Source organism: Polypterus senegalus, chromosome 8 (genome assembly GCF_016835505.1).
Source record: "Polypterus senegalus isolate Bchr_013 chromosome 8, ASM1683550v1, whole genome shotgun sequence".
Classification (NCBI taxonomy): domain Eukaryota; kingdom Metazoa; phylum Chordata; class Cladistia; order Polypteriformes; family Polypteridae; genus Polypterus; species Polypterus senegalus.
In genome coordinates, this window is record NC_053161.1 from 117,185,319 (window position 1) to 117,205,558 (window position 20,240).

The following is a 20,240-nucleotide window of genomic DNA, read 5'->3' on the forward strand; positions in this document are numbered from 1 at the left end:
TGTCCTTTTAACGATTTTCGACTCACTTCCTTCTTTGTGCTTTATATTTTTATGTTTTTTGTAATGTTGTACTGGTTCCTGGTGTTTCTCTGGAGAGCACCTGTTGCCATTAGCTAGGCACTGTGGCATTAGTTGACTTTACGTTTACTTATTTAGCTAACACCTTTGTCCAAGGCGACTTACTATGTTTGAGATACAGTTGGTAACATTTCTTTTTTCCAAATGGAGCCCATGCAGGTCAAGTTACATCATCATGGTCACACAGTGTCAGTAGCATGGTATGAACCCACAACCGTAGGATTTTTTGTTTGATCTTTAAGTTTCTAGACTTTTTGCTCTTGTTCTAGCTTTTGTCTCTTGGTTTTGGGGACTTGATTTGTTTTATTGTTAGATTGCCTTTGTTTTTTGTGTTCTTGTCTTTTGTACTTTAGGTTTCTTTTGCATTTTTGTATACTTTGAATGTGGGATTTTTGAGGGTTGATTTTGAATCATTTTAATTTTTTATTTTTGTGTTTTTCTTTGATAAATAGTTACAGTTTTGAATATTTGTAGGAGTGTTTTTGACAGTTTCCCTTTTGGCAGTTCTATTAATGCTAAATGGTAAAATCAAGAATATGTGCATGCCAATTCAAAGCCCTGCTGCATTAAAACAATAATCAGAGCCAAAAAAAAAACATGATATAAACAGGTTATTGTTAGTTTCTTCCTACATTGTAAAGCCTGGCTATTAATCTAATTTGGCCAATTCAACATGGCCAGCATGCCTTTTGCCCAATGTTGCCATATTTCTTCCTGTGTCCCTGGTAATACTTTGTAAAGCAAATTATTGGAGTTCATCTTGTACTTTAATGTTATCAGTCAGTCAGTCATTTTCCAACCCACCATATCCTAACACAGGGGTCACATGTTATCAATTGCATTTAAATAGTGTCCAGGGAGAGTGCTTACTTTGTAAGGTGCTATATTGTAGATAGTAAGGGCTAACAATAAATCCTTGTGTCATTTTGTGATCACATGAGAGATGACAAATTATAAACTGCAGCACAAATTGAGTTTAATTAGAACTGTTGCTTGAGAAGTTAATAATGTGAGCATAGGTATAATTTGTAGATCTATTGGGTTTTTTTTCTGCTATGATAATGGGCACATACAGATACACAAAACAAACTTTGATATACCCAACTGAAAATAAAAATACATACTTTGTCACTTTCATTATAAGCAGTATAAATACAGCATACATTTCCTACAGAATGTCCAAGGCCTTTTTGAACACATAAAAACTATTTGGAGATATGCTCCAATTAAAGAACCTGCCAGTACCCAATTAAAATCCAAGCTGGAGCTGTAAATCATTTCCTGCAGTGCTGCAGTCGAGCAAAATGAGATACAAAATAGCCAATAAAAAAGAAAATGCACAAAACAGAAATAACTAATGAGTGAGCTTCCCTTGATATCTTACATATGTGGTAGAGTAAACAACGTGAAATCACTATGCTATTTGAACTTCTTGTTTTTCCCTTTTTCAAAGTGATTCAAAGTAAAGCTGTTTATTATACTAGTATTTTTTTAAACAGGATACCCCATGCCTGAGGGAAATGCTTCTTGTTATTCAGAATAAAACTGAAGTCATACATAAAGGCTATTTTACTGTATGTATTTTGCCATAGTAGTACCATCATTAATAGTGGTGCCTCACAGATCTAGGGTCCTGGGTTTAAATTCTGCCTCTGGTTTTTGTCTGTGCAGAGTTCGCACATTTTTATCACATTTCCAATATGTGCTGATTCTAAATCAGGTCAGTGCCATTATGTGCAAGTCCTGTGATGAAATGGTGTTTAGTCCACTATTTTTTTTTCCTTAATCATTCCTGATGCTGTCAGAGTTCATCTTGGAGTTCAGTTCATGTCCTCCACAATTCTGAAATGTATAGGGTGGTCTAGATCTAATTATGCAATTTTCATTACGCTATAACTTATTAAGTTTATTACATAGAAAATCACCCGAAAAATCCCGGACCATCGAGAAGTGTGCGAACTGACGACATGAAGTATCGCCTTCACACAGAACTGGAATCGTCCCGCATAAATCAAAGTCATCCAGACGATCTGGATCTGCATAATTAGATCTGGACCACCCTGCATTACATCTGGTTAAGAATGTCATTTTTGCTTGTTCATGGTTGGTACAAAGTAGTGCAAATTCATTCTAGCATCAAATATTAATTTGTAATTGCAATGCAGTAAAAAGACATCTATCTCTCTATGTTCAGGAAACCTAACTCCTCTTTGAGTTCCTTCATACCTCTTTTGTATGCTTTGCATTCTTTGTAATCTGAAAAGTGAATAAAGATGGCCTCCTAGTTTTAGTGAGACAAATATAGCAAGGGAAGACACTTGCTTTCCTAGACGTTTTCTCATAACATCCATGTCCTTACAATGCCTACTTGTGCTGGCTAGGATTATAAAAGGAACTTGATTCATTCCCTTTCTTTTGCTTGTTTAGCTGATCTTTGAGGTGTCTTAATATTTCTTCGGCTTGTTACTTAAAATTAGAGGAAGTAAGCAGCCCTGGATGAAAGGGTGAATACAAATGGGCGCAATACACACTTTGTCACACCAGTTCACCTTGAGAATGGGAAAAGCTTATTGAGGTGTGACCATGGCGAGCTGCTTACAAATGCTACAAAAAAATAATTTCAGCCAATGCAAAGTGAGGCAATAATTTCTTTTTCTGTGACTACGCTGCCCCCACAATTGAAATATGAAGTCTAAATAAGAGTAGGCATAAACTTGGCTTTAATATATTCACTCTGCACTTAGTGGTGCCAGGAAAGCATAGGCCTACTGAATGATGTATCCTTCATATATCATGTAAAGAGCTTTGATATCAAATTTATTTAATATAATCATTAAACAATCTTTATTTTCTCATTGGCAGTGACTCCTGTTTAGAATCACAGAGTACCAGGTGATGCAGGGGGGGAGTTGGTGACATTATTAAAGGATTGATTTAGTTAAACTGATGTCCTGAGGATAAATAAAGAGGGTTTTCAAAAATAAGGGCGCAGAGTTCACAATTCGAACGAGCCATTCCAGTTAGCAAATAAATACTGAAATATGGAAGCAAAAATGCATTGACATTACCAGATGTGAAAGACTCTACAAGTGAGCAAACAGTAAGGATTAAGATTTTATTTAAATAGACAAGCATATGTCATTATGGCATCAAGTGACTTCCAGCTAGCTGCAGTTTCTGTGAAATTCTAAGAAGCAAACTGCACATGACAGGCATGGCCAAATGCAAACTTCATATGGTGTCAGTAATAATAGGCATGTCAATGAGCACAGAATGACAGTTTCTGGAACGCCTTATTTCCAGTTTGATTTCTATACATCTGTAGTACATTTTGTGCACTGGTCTGAGATTATTGTTACAAAAATTCTGATCTTGTGGATTAAGTAACCTGCTTCTTATAAAACATTTTTTTCTTCAGACTCCATTACTTGTGGACTAAGCCCCGGACACAGACAGGAAGACATGGCAAATTCACCACAACACGTTTCTTTTACAGTTCACACTATATACAAAAGTCAATACGTGCCACACAAACCCCAAGACTTCCCCAAAGTCCAGGCCTCTCACACTCTTTGCCTTTCTCTTCGGCCGCCTCCACTCTTTCTTCTCCTGCTTCGTCCTCTCCTCACCCGACTCGAGCCTTGAATGAAGGGAGGCGGCCCTTTTTATACACACCCGGATGTGCTCCAGGTGCTCCCTGGCAATCTCCCGCTAACATGCCCCAGTGTGGCGGAAGTGCCGGCTATATCCCCGGAAGCACTCCGGGTGTCCCTGCTCCTCTTCCCCCCAGCACTTCCGGGTGTGGCAGAAGTGCTGAGGTCCAGGGTCTCCAAGGCATTGGGGCGCCTCCTGCTGGTATCCACAGGCCCCTACAGGGTTGTGCTTCCAAGCTCCCTACCCGTGGGCCCTAAAGCAACCATGGCGGTCGCCCCCACATGGTCTGGGGAAGGCGCAAGCCCTTCTCCGGTCCTCCTGGGCGTCCTGGCTGGGTCACCTCCCCAGCCGTCTCTGACAAACTATATAACAACTCCATTATAAATGTTGCTTGCAAAATCCTAACTTGCTCTAATTTGTGTATAGCTCTGTATTAAATTATGATACTTTAAATATTCACAGCTATGGTGAAGAATATGAATACAATACCAAATTATTTCTGCCTCTTTTATATGCTTGTTATTAGAAATTTAAAAAAAGTCCTAATGCACAACTTTCAGCTGTCCTCCACTTGTTTTTATTATTTACTCACATGAAACATGCTGCTGGATTTAATTCACTTGTCTTGATAACTGAATTTTCATTTGCTGGCATATTTCAAAACAGCAGTTTTTGAAGAAGGTCCTTAGATACTTGTTCTTTCAATTGCTGAAGCTGCTGCATGGAAATCAAAGAAGCAGACACAGAAAAACATTTGGAGCATGTCCATGAAAATAAATCCAAAAAGAGCATGATCTTTTTACAAAGATATTATTGACATCTTTTCAGATGATAGTCTGATACAGAACTGATTGAACAATGGCCAAACTATTGGTCATATGACTTCCTGGCAGGAAGAGATGGGTCCAGAAGGGTGGACAACAGAAGTGATATCAGAGGTGGAATGGCCGGCAATTTTCAGTTCTGCAGGTAAAGGAAGAGAGAAGGTATTAGAACACAGTGCCAATCCCTGGTTTGTCGGGTAACTATCATCACCAGAGCCCATAAGCCATCTCCCAAATGCATGTGCATGACATGGCGTGTGGCAGCAGATTGCTATAGGAAGAGCATAAGTACATGTGACGTATCAAAAACTGCTTGTGCAAATGCCCATTCTAGACATTTATAGCACAAATTCTTTGTTATCGGGTCTAGTCCTCCATGCAAAGGTATTCTCAGGACTTAGGCAACCTCTTCCTATTAGGGTCATTATTATCATTATCATAAGCTATGGATGTAGATCTGATAAACTGTTTTGTTGTGTACGGGTTTGGTGATGACCCTTCCTCACTTTATGCCCATTTTCTTTGTAGATGTTGCCAGCCTCAGAGCAGACATGCCCAAGCACAGGTAACTACACAATAATCCAGAACTGCAGAATGTCAGAGAACCAGACTCATGTTAGTGTAGAGCGCTCTGGTGGCATTTTTCACATCCTGAACCATCAGTCCACTATTGCTTCAGAATATGGGGCCATTAGCAGCATGCAAAAATGATTTAATGTGGCAAGACTTTTTTTTTTTCATGGAATAATTTAGATTCTGAATATATCTCAGTTACTGTATATTAACTATTTACATTCTGACTTTTTTGATTAGTTTTCAGTTTTCCATCTAGAACTGAATATTCCAAACTGTTTGATCCTAGTTCTTTGTAAATAAACTTACCAGCCTGTTGCAGAGATCCAACTTCAGTCTGCATCTCTACTTGTGGTCATGTCAGAGTGAATCAGACTTGAAAACATTCATAACTTGACTTTTTCATTTAACCCTCTAATCCTTAGGCAGTAAGATTGAATACAAAGCAAGTAGAGTAGTGGGTTCAAACATGTATTTATTCATAACATATACATTTAAATTTCTAATGTGCCTAGAGAAAAAGGTGTGCAAAGCAAACAATGTATACCACTTGGACAGATAGCAGCTCTACTTGATAGAAGCCTAGGCACCCAATTTGCTTAGATATCAGGTGACCCTGCCAGATCTTACATTTTGCTTCTGAGCTGGTTGTCCTTTAGTCTGGCTGTGGTCTTTAGATGGAAATGATGGATGATGAGGCAGAGATCCTGCAGTGCCTGTGGGCCCTATAATTGTATTGGTATTGTGCTTCCTTATTATACCCCTTGGATCAACAAGACTTAATAGTTTAGGGCCCACCTCCCATCCCATTTGCAATCTTTGTGCCTTTGAGACAATCTTGATCCTATGTTCTCGTATCTTCTGCCAATCAGTTTTCTACAAAATGTGTTTGTTGGCCTTTGCAAGCCCTAACCCATGGTTAAGGTGTGAAGATAGACAAGGTATCAGGTTAGACAGCCTCAAGTTCCTCTTGTGACAGGTACCAGCTTGCCAAGGGTGAGCAAAGAAAACAATTTTACATTATCTATTAAGTGAACCATTACAGTGGAAAGTATACTCAAGAATACAATAAGGTTTTTCTAATGCACAATTTGTTATTATAAAGATATGTGAAAATATAAAAATGGCACAACAAACACTTTCTCATGGTCTCTTTCATAAATGTAGAATTTGTAGAATGGTCAGAAAGGTGACATATGACGTTACCGTGGCCTGCTTGTACAAGATAATAAATTTCCCTAAAAATCAACTGTTTGATTAGTAATTAGGTTAAGACCATGTCACATTAGGTGTTGTTCTGAGCAATTTTCATTCGTAGCCTTCATTTACATAATTTTATTAAGTCTGAGGCAGCGGCACAATTCCACAAAGTCAATCTCCCAATGTGTCATACCCAACGACTGACTCAATTTAGCCTACAACTTACTCAATTACAGTAAAATAGGTTTTATTTTATCTTTAGACAAAGGGCTAGGCCCAGTGTGCACAAGAGCTGACAACCAGTGAATGCTCACCTGGAAGTACAATGTATACTGTAGAATATAGCAATAAGGAATACGCATGTTTTGAACATTGCAGTAATCTGTCTTTCTGATGTGTCATGTTTTACATATTAAAACAGAATGGAAAAAAGAAGAAAGAGCAGAGTCTGCAGCTAAACTGTACCTCACTGTACCTGTTAAATTGTTAACCCTTTATATAGCGGTAGCTCTGGCAGGTAGTATGCCATTGGCTCTCACAAAAAGGGGCAAGATCGGCTGTACTGACAGGTCGACCACAAGTCAGCAAAAATGACATGGGCAGAGATTTTCAGTCACATAAATTGCCATGGTCCAGTGACAGAATCAGCGACAGAGCTCTACAAATCTAACATACCCCACAAAGTCATGAAATGTGACATTGCATTTTGGGAAAGACTGTTAGATAGTGACTACACTCTCTATTTCTTTTTTAATCTTGATTTAACAATTTGGTTTTGTGAATTAGCCTTCTCTTTTCACCCTGAATGCCAGGAATTAAATGTTTAGAGATAGAATATATTTTACTGTATATAAAACCAGGTCTAAATTCATCAGCTTTACAATTTGTTACTTTCATTCGGGTGTCCCATCAGAATGTGATCTGGGAATCAGGATTTTTTATTAACTATTTCCTGGTCCTCTGTGCGTTCTAAGCTTTTGTGCCCAAGTTCCAATAAATTGAGCAACAATTTTTTGAGCATATTGTTATGGACTGCATTGAATATCTTATCCACACATATACTTTAAACTGTTTTAAATGTATCCTATGAAAAAGAAATCAATCTCTTCATAGCTGTAATCTCCAGAGTGAGAATTCTATAAAGTAGAAACAGTAATCACATATTTGCTTATTTCATTTTCCCAGAGCAGTTAAAATAATATGTATTCCTGTGACACTGTAACATTACCTGTGCCACTATTGTCTTTGGTTCTACAACTGAAGAATGATCATTACATTTAATGAAATCATTTAAAGGCCACTTTGTTAAGTACTGGAACCTTGATGGCTAGCAATAAAATGCATTTTACATATCTATCCATAAATGAGTAAATGTATCCAAGTGTGCTGTTATTGCAGTGAAAATATAATATTAGCAGCATTCAATGCATAGAGCCTGAAGCCTGGGAAATTGTCAATGCCCTTAGCCATTTAGGTTTACTGCCTATGTAGGCTCATGTTATTACTTTAGTCAATATCTCCTTGCAATTGCGAAAATTGCAAATATACAGCTGAATGCCCACACACACCAGTTTAGAGTTGCTAATTAAGCCAACATCCACACCTTTGGGATGTGGTAGGAACACCCAGAGTACCCTGAGAAAAATCCATTCAAACCTGGTGAGAACATGTAGTAACCAGAGCCATGATCTGAATCTGTTGTCACCATATTGTCAGAATTTAAATATGTTATTACCTAGCAATGTACAGATGAACATCATCATGGCTCTCCAGAAAACCTTATCAGTTTAAGGTTTGAACCAAAATAAATGTTAGGAAACCAAAACTTAGAACAATACTTTTGATTTTTGTCCATATAAACATAGTCTGAAATGAAAGGAAAAATCATTGCTAAATGGTGACACCATTATGTCACCGTGATAACACAAAAAAGCTATAGAACAAGCAATACAAATATTGAACATCTCATTTTTTTTACATAATTGAAAGAAATAATATTAAGGGATGTTGCACACCCTTGACAACAAGCAAAACAAAATTTGGTTTATCCATCAGCAACATCATGTCAGGATTTAGGAACTGTTTGCAGGAAATAAAAACCCATGGGAGTAATCTTACTTTAAGCTTCACAGAGTTAAAGAGCTGTATTTTTGGAATCAATCAACTTTTAAAATGTTTCTGATTTTGAATCTAGTTCTCCTTTGCTGTAATTCTTCCATCCTAATATGACTTAATGGCTGCATACCACTTTTTTGCTATTGGCTTTATAAGTACTGTCAAGAGTCATCTGAGATATATATATATATATATATATATATATATATATATATATATATATATATTGTGAAGGATGTCCGGCAATTTATCCCAGCCAATACCCCCAAGCCACCAGGTGGAGCCCTCCTTGCAGCATGTCTTTGCATAAAAACTCTATTGTCCATGATGCCCTGCTGGAGCTGGAGGATTGTGTATTATTGATTTATTGATGATTTATATGAGTATTGTGGTGGAGAGTGTGCTTTGTGCACTGTGGCGACAAAATAAAGTCAACTTGAGGACTTTTACCTGGTGTCTGGAGTCGTGGACAGGGGTTCAAGGGAGTGAGAGCGCCCCTTATCGTTCACAGTGGCGTAGTCGGCAGGATACTCTAGCGTCATTTGCAGAGGACCTGAAACAAAAATTTCTGTGGGAAATGAACCCTGAACAGACGACGGAGTCAGGAATCGTCACAGCATCGCCTGAACCCGAAAATTCCGAGTCCAAAATGGGGAAGAAGAAGGGCAAGCAGAGCAATATCGCCAGCGGGAGTGACCTGTGTGTAATGGCCGACACTCGGGAGGAGTTAAGGAGCGGCCTTTCAAGTCCGGAGAAACCTCCAGGATTCAACGAGTGCTCTGAGGTACATGATGGGAACATTATAAAGAATCCTTTTGTTATAACTCACTTTGTACTTCGGAGAAGATCACCTGGAGGCTCCGCAGGGAAAAGAAGACTGCCCTGGAGACAACGGCCCGCTCCTGTCGGAACCTGAGCACAAGGGAAAAGACTTCCACCTGATGGCAGCCGACAAGGGACATGGCAGCAAACCCGGTGCATTCTGGGAAGGAGGAGCTCCGCGTCCCGCTGTTTGCGCCTTCGAGCCCGAAGGAACGGACTTGGTCTTTCCGAAGGGGAAGGGGGAGACAAGCAAGGCATCGCTAAACCCACAAGAAGGTAAGGAGGGTCGGGAAATAGCTGATCGGGATGTCACAAAAGTATTAAAGACAGACCGCAGTTCGCCGAAGAAGGCAACTCGACCCTCTGAGAACTCCCAGAAGCCTCCGCAAGACCCGTCAGAGCACGTGCCTGAAGCGGGCGTGCTTATTGGCTCCCGGCCGGCAGAGTAAACAGACAAGGAAGTAAGTCTTATGCCGGTCGAAATAAATAATATTGACTTGCGGGAACTCGAGCGCTTGATCGAGGCCGTAAAGAGTTGTTTACAGGTCCTGACGACCATTGAGAAGATCGTCGGGGAATTGAGAGAGGTAGCCAATGAACCGTTGGAGAAGCTGAGGGACTACGTGCGGCGATTTGGTGGGGAGCCTCCCGTTTATCATAATGTGGCGGTACAGGTATGTGAAACCAGTACCGTATATAAAACAAGAGAGATGCAGTGTAATCCGGGTCCGCGTTTATTAAGTAGCGGGCGCCAATACACGGCGTGCCCTACAAGAGAGGCAGGTACGTTAACCGAGTGGTCAGTGGAAGGGCTAATTGATCCGGGGCAGCTAGACAGTGCTGATTCCCAGAGCGAGACGGCCCTTAAGACGCTGCCACTGGTAATTTGTAAATCAAGAGGGGTGCAGACAGTAAAGGGGCTCTCTTCATTTAGTAGAGAGACTCAGACTGTGGACAAGCCCCAGATCAAGCAGGAGATCCCGAAAATAAAACGGGGGTCTCCTGACAAGAAAGAGATAGAAACAAAAAGAGAAAAAACACCGTTACAGGCGGCAGGGGTTTCTCTCCCAGCAAAAGGGGCGGACCTAACATTTCCTTGTTGTTTTCAGTCACGTAGGGGGAGAATACTAGGAGGACAGAGGCAGTGTTACGTGTGCCGAAGGTTGGGCCATATTTGGTGGAACTGTCCTTGGAGAGAGGGGGACAAGATGTCGGTTTGGACTAATATTCCCCCTAGGTTCTCCAGGGACAAAGATATTCGTGTCAGTCAAGGCTCAACCAGGACGTCCTCTTGGAGGAAGACTATGCCGCTCCGAATAATAACTCGTCGCGGGGAATACTGTGAAGGATGGCCGGCCATTTATCCCGGCCAATACCCCCAAGCCGCCAGGTGGAGCCCTCCTTGCAGCATGGAGGTCCCCGGAAGACCAGCAGGGCATCATGGACAATAGAGTTTTTATGCAAAGACCTGCTGGATGCCGTGGGGGCCACAGGAGGGAGCTGCAGGGAGGACCGAGGGCTTCTTCGTGCCCTGTGACCCGGAGGTTCGTCATAGGAAGAGCGACGGACTTCCGGGTTGAAGAAAAGAACTTTTACCTGACCCGGAAGTGATTGAGGATCACATGGACTGGGGATTGAGAACACTTCCGGGTCAGGGATTATAAAAGGACTGTGGGAGCTCCCAGACGGCGAGCTGAGCTGGGTGGAAGGGTGGCAACGCATCTGGGAGCTGGAGGATTGTGTATTATTGATTTATTGATGATTTATATGAGTATTGTGGTGGAGAGTGTGCTTTGTGCACTGTGGCGACAAAATAAAGTCAACTTGAGGACTTTTACCTGGTGTCTGGAGTCGTGGACAGGGGTTCAAAGGGAGTGAGAGCGCCCTCTATCGTTCACAATATATATATATATATATATATATAGTGAAAGCCAGCCTGACCACAGACAGACAGACACCATTTTAAGTCCACCACACATGTTTTATTTACACTATGTACAAATTTCCCACACACAACCCAGTGCCCCTGCATCACACACCCTCAGTCCAGGCCTCTTAAACTCCTGTCCTCTCTTAACCGCCACCACTCCTCTCCTCCAGGCTTCGTCCTCTTCCACCCGACTCCAGGTCCTGAATGGAGGGAGGTGGCCCCTTTTATGTTCACCCGGCCATGCTCCAGGTGCTTACTGATGAGCTTCTGGCGGCACTTCCTGATGTGGCGGAAGCACTCCGGGTGTCCCTGGTTTTCCTTCCCCCAGCACCTCAGGTGTGGCGGAAGTGCTGACGTCCAGGGCTTTTCAGGCGTTTGGGTGCCTCCTGGCAGTGACGACGGGCCCCTATAAGGTTGAGCTTCCATGCTCCATGCTCTGTTCCCATTCCCACAATATATATATATGTTGCATAGTTTTTTCTTACTGTCAGATACTGCAAAGAGCATGCGACACGTGTTTCGCCCTAATTCTGGGCTCATCAGGCGTACACACTCATTGCACCCCCTCTCAGGCATCAAACCTCTTTACATTGCGCCACAGCGTGTGGTTTGTTTATTTGACAGCATGTAGATCGGGGTAGTTACATTCATGCCATTCATAGTCTGAATCACAATCTGATTGTATGGGTGGTTACCTACCAAGTAACGCTTGTGGTTGGTCTACAACTCGGCAAACATCCACCACAGTGCCCTCTTTCAGTTGCGAGAAACAGATAGGTGAAAATCTGCGATACAGAAAGACCACATTTTCTTTTATAGTTTAAGCCTTAAAATACCTATCCCACATGCTTTAAACACATGTAAACTTATTAAAACACATTGAGTGAAGCAATCGGGACCAGATCCGAGCACTTCTTCTTAGTGTGCATTCAGCCGTCACACACTCTCACCCCCTTCCTCCAGAACGCACAGAGCAAACAGAACAAAAATCTTGGCAGAAGTAGCACAAAACCAGTAGCTGCTCTGTCCACTTCGGCTTTGTGTGCGTTCAGACCCCTTCACAAAGCGGGGAGCATTATAAGTGCTGCGAGAAAGTGATTAACTATGCCCGGGGCAAGAAATAAAGGTCAAATATTGTTTTTACAAAAGTTTTAAAGTAAAATTGAAAATAATGCATTTTGTAACAATTCCCATGAAAATAACAATCTCTTTAAATTGTTTATCCGGTAAACCAAACGAGAGGGTGGGCAAGCGAAGCCCCCTAGTAATAATAATAGTATTAATAAATCCATGATGCAGCAGGGGCGCGATAGCTCAACCATGATATATATATATATATACAGTATAGTGTGTGGTGAATGGCTGGGGCTGCTACCCAGCCGGGATGCCCAGGAGGACCAGACCATGAGGGGCCAACCGCCCTGGTGGCTTTGGGGACCACGGGTGCAGAGCTTGGAAGCTCAACCCTGTAGGAGACCATGGTCACCACCAGGGGGCGCCTCGATGCCTTTGGAGCCCTGGACCTCAGCACTTCAGCCACACCCGGAAGTGCCGGGGAGAAGAGGATAGGGGACACCCGGAGTGTTTCCGGGTGCGCAGCCGGCACTTCTGCCACACTGGGGAGTGCCGGTGGAAGATTGCCAGGAAGCACCTGGTGCACATCCGGGTGTGTATAAAAGGGGCCGCCTTCCTCCATTTGATGGCTGGAGTTCGGTGAGGAGAAGGACAGAGCTCGGGAGGAGAGGCAAGGAGGCGGCCTGAAGAGAGAAAGAGGCAGCGTGAGGCCTGGACTTTGGGGGAGTTTGTGGGTTGTGTGCACTTTATTGTAAATAGAGTGTGTAAATAAATGTGCGGTGGTGCATTTAAACATGTCTGCCTGTCTGTGTCCGGGCTCATTCCACAACTGATATATACTGTGAAAAATGCCTGGGCACAGACAGATGCAGTAACAGCCAAATGTCCAAAATAACAGATGTTTATTTCTCACAACACTACATAGCACAAACATACAGTAGTACATAATTTAGCCCAAACACAGCTCACAGTCCTTTTCTCCTCAGTCTATTGCCGCCTCCACTCCATTCATCTCAAGCTCCGTCCTATTCCACCCAACTCTGGCTCCTTGAATGGAGTGAGGCAGCCCCTTTTATGGCACACCCGGATGTGCTCCAGGTGCTCCCTGACGATCTTCCTAGTCCTAGTATCAGGTTCCTGTTCCGGCAGCACTTCTTGGTGTGGCTGAAGTGCTGCAATCCATGGCTCAGGAACCATCCAGGCGCCCCCTGGTGGCGGCCATGGACCCCCACAGGGATGATGGGGATGATGGGCCCAGATGGAATCCAGAGAGGCTGCCCTCTTGCCTCCAGTTCTATATATTCTTCCAATATATTGCACCTCTCCTGGTCCTTCCAGGTTCCAGGTGTCCTAATGGGGCAAGATCCCTGGCCGTCTGCTATAACACACACATACATACCTATATATGGTCGCTTAACAGGAGGCCATTCTCCCACAAATTTGGGTCCAAAAATGAACACCTACTTCCAGTGAAAAGTTTGCCTGTGTAGATTGGTTCCAGAAAAGGGTGGGACGTCCTGGACAGGAAGTGGATTCAAGTGTCTTACAGCTGATGTCCCTCAGCACTACAGATAAAATAGAGAGAAAGCCTTAGCAACAGCATCCCCTCTTGTCTTCGAGTTGTATTGAGATAGAGTCAGCATTCCATCTTTGGTTTCACATGTTTTCACACTGCCCAGAATCAGAATCATCCCAGAAATGACCATTTTCTGAATGATGTTTCAGTATTTGTCAGAGTTATTTTTAGAGTATTGCGGTATAACAGTGCTGTTAATGTATTGAAAAACCTAAAATTTAAAATATTATAGCATTTCAGGATTTGCAGTACTGGAAGTAAACATTAACATTCCACTCTGTCCCCACCCCTGACATTCAGTACACTACCAGAAGGAAAACATGATTGTTAGTGCTGGAGACTTCATAAAACCATATGCTTCAACGTGATTGAGAATTTACTGGGGAACCCACCCAAACATTGCTTTGACACACTTGAGACTTCACAGGGCACAGTTGCTTTGATACACACTTAATGCTATCAAAAGAGACACAGTGCATCAGGGAGGCAAGTAATTATGTGAAGCACCAGGGGGCCAGAAGTAAGACGGGAGGTGGTGGTGTTTAGGGAGGATTGTAGTTATCCATTATTTGCTCTGATCTGCTTTTGTCCAGTTTAGGTTAGTTGGTGGTTCTTAATTGGTTCTTCTGTGAGAGTGTATGTGTGTGTATATGTATGCATGAGTGAGTGGGCCGTACAATAGAATGGTGTCCTACAACCAGGTATTGATGGAATAATGTGCAGCTCTCCTGGATGCTGAATTGAATTAAGTAGATCTGAAAATGGTATGTTCTCAGTTCATCCAGAAGCTCTTAATATTAGTTAAAAGAAGTGTCCCTGAGTTAACAAATAACACAGCAATGTTTTTTATATTAAATAAATGTATGCTATTCACAGTGGTGGTTTGTGTGACAATGTTATTACCCCTTTGGACTCAATCACTGCAACCAGACATTTATTTTACTTAATCAGTCTGTCACAAAATTGTGGGGATGTATAATTGCTTTACCCCAGTGACATGTGTGAGTTCTCATGCACAAACTGCTTATTGAGGTCAGGGCATGACATTTCAATAAGGGTTATGTTATCAGACATTCATTCATTGCATTAATTATAATATTTCCAAAATGTGGTATTTTCTTTTACTCCACCCAGTGTACTCTAGGCTGTTTTGTTTGTTTGTGATTATTATCTTCCAGCTGATTCTGCTTATTAAGACTTGTGAGCTGACATTCTCCTAAAGTCCTTTTATTAAAAACACAATTTGTGGTTTCTTTGAAGATGGAAAGTCATCCAGGCCCTGATGTGTACAATGATTGACCTTTCATAAGTAGTTTTTGCTGTGGAATACAGTTTTAGGTTTACTAAACAGATAATGGATTCCAGGCTTCATTTATTGGTCCATAGAGCTTTATTCTAGGACAGTTGAGGAGATACCTGAATATGGCTGTAATTTTTTTTTTTTTAATGCATTGCTGTTGTCATCTTTGACTATGGTTCGTTGCAGCCCTACAGCCATCAACAATGGCCTTATAATTATTCATAAATGATGCGTGATTATAATATTTTTCAAGGTGTATACAGAAGTTTATTTTTATTATACTGTAATGTGACCCTGGAATCTGTGATCTGACATTTGGATTGGATATTTAGACAGTTGAGCCTAATTTTTTTCTTTCCTTGGGTTGGGTTAACTATTGAATTGTTAACTAATTCTCTATAATTTGGGACACCAAAGAAATGTAATATGCATTAAACTGTGGTTGAATTTATTTCCCTCTGACTCCTTTTTCATCTATTTTTGAACAAATTAACTTTGTAAAAATGCAATGGTAAAAGAAAGTCGAACATATAGCAATTATCGTCAGTTAATCAGTGAAATTATAAGTATAGATCAAGAACACGGCAAGTTTCCAAATGAGGCACTTTATAGGAAAAGACAATCTTTGCAATCAAACCTCTTGACAATGAAAGAAATGAAACAACTGATTTTTAAATCGCAACATCATTACTATGAACCCTGAGAGAAGGTTAATAAGATCTTAGCTCAACAAATCCACAAGTAGGAAGTTCACAATGCATTAACAGTTAATATCAGATAAAATTATTGACCACAAAAATATAATGCACACATTTACAGACTATTATAAGTCCTTATATTCTTCTCAGTTTAAAGAAGACACAATCTGATGCATTTTTGATGCATTATACTGTAGATACCACTGCTATATACTCTCAGTGCAGAGGAATTAGATAAACCTCTGACAATCTCAGAATTACTAGACGCTATGAACTCACTTCAGAGTGGTAGAGCATCAGGTCCTGATGGCTACCCTGCTGAATTTTATAAAAGATGTTCAACTAAGTTAGCTCCCCTTTTATTAGCAACATTTATAGAAGCCAGAGACAATAAAAATCTACTTCAAACTTTTCCCCAAGCATTAATCACCATCTTTTCTAAGAAATATAAGGACTTATTATAATGTGCATCATACAGACCAATCTCACTTCTGAATAATGATTTTAAGATAGTATCCAAAGTTGTTGCAAGAAAGCTCGAGAAAGTGCTTCAGTTGGTATTATCACAAGACCAAACCAGATTTATTAAAGGTAGACACTTAGCTTCTAATCTTTGATGCCTGTTTAATGTATTATATTGGCCATTGGACCTTACTCTTATTCGATGTTATTGTTGATTTATTTTTTATAATTATGTCTTTCATTTTTCTATTCTTTAATATGTAAAGCACTTTGAGCTACTGTTTGTATGAAAATGTGCTATATAAATAAATGTTGTTGTTGTTGTTGTTGTTATATTCACCCATAAAGTCTAACACTCTGGAGATCTTATTATCGTTGGATGTAGAAAAAGCTTTTGATATGGTTAAATGAAACTATATATTCAAAACATCGCACAAATTTGGGTTTGATCCAAACATATGTGCATGGATCAAACTACTGTACACCAGTCTGGAAGATTCAGTTTGTCTAGACAATGATGCTCCCTGATACCACTGCTACTTGTAATCGACATTGAACCATTGGCTGTTCACTTTCAAAATGCATCAGAGAATAAGGGGACTTTCAGCAAAGGACTTGAACAGAAAATATCACTATATGCAGATGATATGGTACTGTATATATCAGACCCACAAAATTATGTGCCTGCAGCCCTAACAGCACTAGAAGAATTTCAAAAGATATCTGGACTCAAAATTGATTTTAATAAAAGTGTGCTTTTCCCAGCGAATTTGCTAGTACACAACATTAGATTGGACATCTTTCCTTTTATCATTACAGATCATACCTAGGGGAAAACATCACTAGTAAATATAAAGCTCTTTTTCAACAAGATTTTGCTGTCTGCATGGAAAAATTAAACAAGACATACATAGATTGTCTACCCTCCATCTCACTTTAGCAGGCAGAATTAACACTGTCAAGATGAATATCCTTCCTAACCTTCTGTTTCTGTTTTAAAACATCCCAATATACATTAACAAATCATTTTTTAAAAACTTAGATTCAATCATAACCTCATTTATTTGGAATTCAAAACATTCACACATCCAAAGGGTAACCCTACGATGAACTAAAGCAGAAGGTGGCATGGTTCTGCCTCACTTTTAGTTTTATTATGGGGCGTCAAACATACATGCTATAAAAACCTGGACATTGACAAAACAGATGAATAGTTACAAGCTTGGTACACAACAGAAATAAAATCCTGCAGTACTTCTTTATATTCCTTGTTTGTACCCCAGTAAATACAAGTTATTGTCAATATACTAATAATCCAATTGTCCTTTATTCACTCAGAATATGGAACCAATGTAGAAAGCATTTCAAGGTAGAGAAGCTTTTAAACTGTGGCACCTCCCCACAATAACCACCTTTTTGCAACCTCCCAAACTTACACAATTTTTAATGTTTGGAAAACATACAGGATTAAATCATTTAGAGATCTGTATATAGGTAGTGTCTTTGCATCCTACAAACAATTGCACTCCAAATTTAGCTTCCCATCAACACATTTTTTTCCACAATTTCAAAATCAGTAACCTTACTAAACTAAATCCGTCCAATTTTCCTTACCTCCCACCTATTTCTATTCCAGAAGAAATATTGATCAGTCTTGAAGGTTCAGTAAGCGTTTCCATAATCTATATATATAATTTACTAAGGCAAGACAACCATGGAAAGCACGCCGGAAGAGGCGTGGATTCACTAAGCTGCCGACAAGTGAGACACCTATGGCACATGCAGTAAAGAGCCACGCCAACCAACTCCAAGACCATTGGATACGACGACAACTCGCAGGGCCACGCCCACCAACTCGGACGCATCGACACCGAAAAAATGGCGTAATTTATATTTGTCAGTCGTAGAGGCCACATGCAGTGCAGGTCAGGTTAATGTCATGTGCATTGACTATTCATAGAGGCATGTTTCTCGCGGAGGTGAATCGCCATATGCAGCATGTGAAACGGTTTGTGAGGGGTATCCCATGGGATCCTTAAAACAATCCTTTACAACTGAGGTTGAAGCACAATGAAGTAAGCAGTCTTTAAAAACCAACTTTTCGGTTATGATGCATGACCGCATGCACCATAACAAACTGTTTTACACGCTACATACAGCTATTGGCTTCCGCGACAAACATGCGTCTTATTAGATGCTCCTGCAGGAACACGGAAGACGTTTTCCTGCCCACCAACGCTCCTTTTTCACCGGCCGGCGTCTACCCTCGCTCTCTATGCATTCACACTGCCTGCCCATTTGCCCGGACGCAAAAACTCACCAACCACCCAGTTAGTCCCTTTCGTCTGCGGTAAGAATCCACATGCACATCTGAGCCACGCGCAGTTTGTTATGCCGCGGGTTCACTATTGTGTTGTATTTTGCTCTCTCCAGAGTTCCATCTTTTCATTCACTTACTGTTGTATTCTCACACCAACCCGTTTTAGACATCCGTGTCTTTCCAGAAGTGTTTAGCATCCAATACATAATTATGCATGACATTGACCGTGTGTCTACCCAGCGCAGACAGGCATGGGTAAGCCATTGAACCCCATTCGGGCTGCAAGCCGTGGAATTCCCACTAAATGTGACTCATACGCTCCCACTCATTACGTTCCTACCCTTTGTGCACACCCCCCTCCTACCGTGGTCGGGTATCTTGGTGGATTATATATAGAAAAGCAGCCAAAACCGAGGGGTATCCCATGGGGTCCTTAAAACATTCCTTTACAACTGAGGTTAAAACACAATGAAGTAGGCAGTCTTTTAAAAAAGAGGTTTCGGTTACGACGCACGCCTGCGCGCACCATAGCAAACTGTTGTACACGCTACATGCAGCAATTCGCATCAACGACAAACATGCGTCTTCTTAGATGCTCCTGCACTTTGTTCACACCCCCCTCGCTACTACTGGTATCTTGGTGGATTATATATAGAAAGGCAGCCAAAACCGCACAGAGCAATGAAAAGTTCCATCTTTTCATTCTCATTCTGTTGTATCCTCAAACCCTCCCTTTTTAGACATCTGTATCTTTCCAGAAGTGTTCAACCATCATTAAATAGTTATGCGGCGTTTGTTATGCCGCGGGTTCACTATTGTGTTGTATTTTGCTCTCTCCAGAGTTCAATCTTTTCATTCGCTTACTGTTGTATTCTCACACCAACCCGTTTTAGACAACCGTGTCTTTCCAGAAGTGTTTAGCATTCAATAAATAGTTATGCATGACATTGAGCGTGTGTCGACCCGGCTGGGTAAGCCGTTGAACCCCATTCGGGCTGCAAACTAAGTCCCACTAAGTATGACTCCTACTGGTTGCGTCCCAACCCTTTGTACACTCCCCCCTCCCACTTTGCTAATACTGTGGTCGGGTGTCTTGGTGGATTATATATAGAAAAGCACCCAGATCCGCACAGAACATTGAAAAGTCTACGTCACTCACAGGTACATCTGGACTGTGTAAAGACGGCGATTGTGTGTTGGTTCGTTCCGTGCATTGTTACAATGTTGCTTTTCTTGCTGATTTATTGCATTACCGATTTTTCAAATGTTAATTTTCTCCCTGTGCTTAAAAATCATTAAACAAACGGCCTGATTATGCGGCGTATGGTACGCCGCGGGTTGGCTAGTATATTAAAACATTTTAAAATCCTTTTCCTTTCAATGATCCCACAGTACAGTGGGAAAAGGATCACTCACTCAAGTGGAAGGGAGCCACGCACAGAATTCACTCTAGCTCCATATGCACAGACCAGAAGGCCAGAAAAACAGGAGGGAAGTGAAAGTTTTAATATGGTGTTGAAACAACATACTCGTTCCTCCTACCTGACTAGTAATAGGCTACTGTATATGCACACTGTGTTTTGGATTCTGCATCAGCCAGCTGTTTCAAAATAT